The 6271-nt window shown below is 39.2% G+C and overlaps 1 pseudogene; it reads left to right on the top strand.

Annotated features, from left to right (window-relative positions):
- The first annotated feature begins 3854 nt into the window (after nt 1-3854).
- On the top strand, nt 3855-4121 carry LOC102830296 (annotated as a pseudogene).
- The last annotated feature ends 2150 nt before the right edge of the window (nt 4122-6271 follow it).

Below are 6271 nucleotides of genomic sequence, written 5' to 3'. Positions count from 1 at the left end.
TACCCATAGCAACCCTGGATAGGGTTTACAAGGAGCGGCTGGTGAGCTTGAACCTCCAACTTGCAGTTCAAATGGCTTTGCAGTCTGGCACATTAATCCACAGCACCACACCAGAATTCTCTCTCTCTCTCTCTCTCTCTCTCTATATATATATATACATATATTATACACACATACATATATATAATGTGCTATATACAGAGAGAGAGAGAGAGAGTCCTGGTGTGGCGCTGCTGTGGATTAATACGCTAGACTGCCAAGTTGGTTTGAACCATAAGATTGGCAGCTTGGCAGTTCAAACTCACCAACTGTCCCTTGAAAATCCTATACAGGGTCTCCAAAGGTCAGAACGGACTTGATGACACTTAATAATATATTAAGTACTATCGAATCTGTTCCAACCTATAGTGACCCCATATAGGGTTTCAGAGGAGTGGTTGGTGAATTTGAACTACCCATTTTGTGTCTCAAACTGGCCTTGTGATCGAATGCTTATCCTACACATACGCATAGATAGATAGATAGATAGATAGATAGATAGATAGATAGATAGATAGAAAGAGAGATAAAAGGAGAGAGAGAGAAAATACATGGTGTAACGCTACTGTTAATGCACAGAACTGCCAGGTCGGTTTGAACATCAAGGTCAGTGGTTCAAGATCACCAGCCACTCCTTGGAAACCCTATACAGGGTCGGTATAAGTTAGAACCAACACCAACACCAAATTATATATATATATATCCTTATACCCTAATTTCATGACTCCCACATCTCCATTTTCTTCTGTGTACTCTGTTCAGTTCCCTTCTCCATACAACTGCTATCAATTGAAATTTTGTTATCTGGTATTACAGAAATACATGACCTGGTCTTTAACACCTTAATCAGCAAGTTTTTGTTTGTTTGTTTGTTTGTTTTTAATGTCATATCTAAATTAGAATTAAAAAGTCCTTCCTAATGTTATGATGGAGAACATTAAGACTTCATGTTCTGCCATAAAAGTTTATGTATTATCAACCAAATTAATTGCATATATCTGAATATGCTATACTACCCTTTCTCTTCTATAGGTTTTCATTGCTTGCTTATCCAGTATTGTTGGTAGTTTCGAACTGCTGACCTTGCAGTTCACAGCCTGATTCGTAACCACTACGCTACCAGAATTCCTTAGTATACATACATATAGAAACTTAAATTGCCTTTCCCTTTGTTGAGGTTCCAATCACTTCCTTTTCTTTCAATTTGGTTTTATTTTGTTTTGTTTTACTTTTTCTCCAATAGTAATTCGGAGCTCTGGTAGCATAGTGGTTAAGAGTCAGGCTGCTAACCTCAAACTCAGTAGTTCGAACCCACCAGCTGTTCCATGGGAGAAAGATGAGACTTTCTGCTCCCCTAAAGATTTACCATCTTGGAAATCCTATGCAAGGTCACTATGAGTTGAAACTGATTCCATGGCATATCACCACCACCACCACCACCACCACCACCATCCTTAGACAAATTAATATAGCAATTAGTAAAATGGTGGTGGTTATATGCCGTGGAGTCGGTTCCAACTCATAGCAACCCTGTACAGGGTTTCCAAGGCTGTAAATCTTTACAGGAGCAGAAAGCCTCATCTTTCTCCCACGAAACAACTGGTAGTTTTGAACTGCTGACCTTGTGGTTCACAGCCCAATTTATAACCACTACACTACCAGAGTTTCAATTAGTGAAATAGCTAGGATTAATGACCTAAATACACTTGAGTGAAGCACTGTCTACACATATATTTAATCATTTAATACCTTTTTTCATGTGTTCTCTAATGTAATCTTGAGAGTTTAATAAGAATTTGGTTATGTTTTTATTCACTGTAATTTTCTAAAATATTTCTATAAATTATGTTGACTAAATAAATAATGGACTTCCTGATTTTAGTCTTTCAATACTACATACATAATTTAGCTGACATTGTTAATCAACTATTAACATTAAACACTTTCTATATAGTACATTATAGCAAAGTATTTTGGTCTTAAATTTTACTATTTAAATTTACTACTTCTATGGAGTCCTGGTGTGTTGCTATAGGATAAACACTGGACTGTAAGTTCGGTTTGAGCTGCAAGATCAGTGGTTCAAATTCACTAGCCACTCCTTGGAAGCCCTATGCAGAGGAAATAGGAATCATAACTGGAGATATCCCAAAGGAGGGGTCCTGCTGTGGTGCTGTAGAATCAGTACTCCATTGCTAACTGCAAAATCAGTGGATAAAACCCATCAGCTGCTTCTTGGAAAGCCTGAGTCGCTATGAGTCAGAACCAAATTGAAGGCACTTAGCAATAACAATCACAAAAGAACAGGGAATGGTGGAAAAAAAAAAAAATCCTCCCCACTATCACCATTCAATATGATTGATGATCAAAATATTTTCTAAATGTATGTAATTTTTTAAAAGGATATATTAAAGATAAGCGTGAACACCAGTTTTTTTCTGGTTAAAAGAGCAAGTTATGCAAAGAATATGATTGATTTTTTTTTTTCTAAACAGGAACTATTCATTTTGTCTGTATTTCAGTTGCCACACCAAAAATATAAACTTTAAATTATCTTGTAAAGGAATAGAATGTTGCTGTGCTTTTCCTAATCCACTTCTTCAATGAATGAGGGTAAAAATATGCTCCAATAATGTTGCATAAGAGTTTCATAAATACCATGTACATTTTGTTCCCTGATTAGTCATTTTCCCTTATGAATGTGACATTTGCATTAAGACATATAGTGTTGCTCTATATTTACTTTCAATTCAGAAAGTCTTCTAAGTGATAATACATCTTTTTGCTTTGTTTCAGAGTATTCTTTTTAAGTATTTTCTCTTTCAGACATTTAACAAATTTAGTTGACAAAATATTTGCTTAGTGCTAGAGGATTATCTAAGGTCGGGGTTGTTGCTGTTGTTGTTAAGTGCCATTGAGTTGGTTCTGACTCATAATGACCCTGTATAGGGTTTCCAAGGAGCAGCTGGTGAGCTTGAACCACCAACCTTGCAGTTCAAATTAAAATTATCAACTTAAAAATCAGTCTGCTATATTTTGTCAAACATTTAATTAACTTACCTCTAACTTGATAGCTAAGGAGCTCTGGTAGCATAGTGGTTATGAATTGAACCGCAAGGTCAGCAGTTTGAAACTACCTCAGGAGAAAGAAGAGGCTTTCTGCTCCCATAAAGATTTACAGTGTCGGAAACCCTGTACAGGGTCGCTATGGAACCGACTCCACAGCACGTAACCACCAACAACAACAACGTTATGGCTGGAGTCCTAGTGCGATGCTGTGGGTTAATGCGCTAGACTGCAAAGTCTGGTTTGAATCTCAAATTCAGTGGTTCAAGCTCATCAGCTGCTACTCAGAAAGCCTATACAGGGTTGCTATGGGCCAGAATCCACTCAACAGTGCTTAACAACAACAACAATATGGCCTGCAACCCTATGTTCCTCACTTGAAGTAGGGACTAGGGCACCACTGAAAGGATTTTATTAACCGTACAGTTTCCATCTCTAGCTGTGAGATACTATTTAGCAAATTAAAACTACTTCTTTCATATTTGAGAGTCTTTATAGGTAAAGGCAGAATGTGTGATCATGCTTTTCTGAGTGTAAGAAGAAAAAGAAATTGAAACAAATTTTTTAAGCATATCATAGACCAATTTTTATTGGTGAAAGCAAGGAAGGTGCTGTTGTAATTTTCATTACAAGGTGTTAAGCAGCTTGACTTGTATTTTTAAGCTGATATTACAGTACAAGTTATATAAAAGATGAACTGCTGAGTAGCCCCCGCGTGGCCCAACGCAGTGGATACCCAGGACTCCAAGATGGTGTCCGTCGTACCGCTGAAGGAGGAGAAATTCATGGATGTCAAATTTGCTGAGCTGCGCAGCTAGATACTGATGCGGAACTACACCCCGGGAGGCATTGGCGGAGCCTTTTAGAAAGGTTATGATCAGTATTAAAACAAATATATCAATGTGAAGAAGGGGAGCATCACCGTGTTGTTCAAGGTGCTGACAGCTTACGTGGTTTTCAGCTGCTGCCTCTCTTAAAAGAACCTCAAACATGAGCGGTTATGGAAGGACCACTAAGAGGACGCTGCCTGCATTCCTGACTGGACCAGCGGCCTTGCCCTGACTCCCTCCCCGTGAAGGAACAGTCCTTTCACACCCTCACTGAAACGTAAAGCCCAATAAAAGATGACTGTATGTGTTGGGGAGTGAGAGGAGATGGGCTCCTGGTGTGGCACTGTGGAATAACGCACTGAACTCCAAGATTAGTTTGAACCTCAAGGTCCACGGTTCAAATCCACCAGTACTCATCAGGAACCCTATACAGGGTCGCTATGAGTCAGAACAGACTCAACAGCACTTAATAACAACAACAATCTAAAAGATGAGTAGCAGATGTTTGGACAAGGGCACAATTTCAGCTCTTACCATAGACACTGTTTTCTGTAGATATGACTCTGGGCAATGCAAATAAATCAACATCCAGGTAGACTTTCAGCAAGATGGTGGGCTAGGCAGATTGTACAGCAAAAAGAGGACAGACAGAATGAAACTGACACAGATGAAAATTTTCAAATCCTTAACTTCAGAAGAAAGGTTAAAGAAGTGGATTGCATGTTTTCTGTGAGGAGAAGCTGAGCAGGGCTGGTGAAAAAGCATGACTCACCTGTGAATGGCAAGCCAAATGCAGTGCAACCATCTTGAACTTTTGTGAGCAGCTTTGGCAACAAAAAGTGGCCTGGCAGAGGAGATTCCCACAGGTGACAGGAAAGGTGTGATTCCTTCTTTGTCCCCATACTCTCCTTGTGTCCAGAGCTGTGGCTACCTCCCACGCTCCTCCACAGAAGCCATAGCAGTCAGTGTACAGTGGGAGCTAGCTGTGTCATTTTGGTGTCTAGACTCATGTGGGCTCAGCTACAGACCTAGAAAACCAGCAGAGCCACCAGACCAGCATTTAACCAGTCACCCAGCCCCCAGCTGCCCTGAGGTCCTAACAGACACTGAAATTTCAGACACTGAAACCAGCTCCATCAAGGGCCTTCATGAACTACTTCTGGATCAAGTGCCCTGAATATAGACAATACTGCAGCCAATAGGAACTCCATCTAGGGCCAGGATTTCAAGGTCACATTCCTCCCACATTCACCTTGTGAACTCGTAGGCAGACAAAGGTTCTCCAGAGTTTTCTCCTTTCAGGTCAATAGCTGCACAATTTTTTGATTTTCAGTTTGGTGTTTTCCTTTTGTTGTTTCATTGTTTTTGCTTGTTTATTCTTTCTCACCCTCCTCCCATTTCCTTGAATTTTATACTTTCTATATTCATTTTGTTTTTACTTCTTTTCTTTTAGTTCTCATTTATCCTTTTCTTTTTTCCATCTTTTGAGCTTTCTTTTCAATTCTCTATTGTCTTTTTTCATCTTGCCTCTCACTGGTTTTCCTGTTTCTTTTATTTCTTCCGTTTATTTCCTTTCTTGATATTCTCTTCTATAACTCCATTTCCCTGCCCCTCTTTAGTCTTTATAGTTACTATATTCTTTTTGTCTGGTTGCTGCCTGTTTTTATTTCTTTTCTCTCTTTTCATTGCTGGTTCCTTGTTTGCTTATTCTGTTACTTGGGGTGTGGGGCAATACTTTTTCTCACCCAACGGGAGACAGCAACTGTACCCATACAACTCAGCCAAACTATACCATCTATAGTTCCACCTACTTGGCAAGAGCTAATGCCAGCTTTATTACCACCTGATTTACAGTAGACAGCATTCAAGTTACGGTGTTAGAGAAAAATATTAAAAGTAACATGGACTGCCAGAAGAATAAACAAATCTCTGTTGGAAGAAATACAGCCAGAAAGTTCCTTAGAAGCCAAGATGGCAAGACTTGATCTTTCATACTTAAGATGTATCAGGAGAGACATATCAGGATAGTCCTTGGAGAAGGACATTATGCTTGGTGAAGTGGAGGATTGGAGAAAAAGAGGAAGAACCCCAATGAGATGGATTGGCACTGTGGAAGCAACAGTGAACTCAAGCATGATTGTAAGATTGTTGCAGGACTGGGCAGTGCTTCATTCTGTTGTGCATAGATTATTATGAGTTGGAAAAGACTCAACTGCATCTAACAACATTAACAATAAGATTATTTACACATAGAGTCTATAAAGTATGGCCTTCACAAATGCTCCAACATAGTTATTTCCCTAAATATAAAAATGAAAACACAATTGTCATCTGAA

Source organism: Chrysochloris asiatica, unplaced genomic scaffold, assembly GCF_000296735.1.
Source record: "Chrysochloris asiatica unplaced genomic scaffold, ChrAsi1.0 scaffold00022, whole genome shotgun sequence".
Classification (NCBI taxonomy): Eukaryota; Metazoa; Chordata; class Mammalia; order Afrosoricida; family Chrysochloridae; genus Chrysochloris; species Chrysochloris asiatica.
This window is presented reverse-complemented; position numbering and strand designations above follow the sequence as displayed.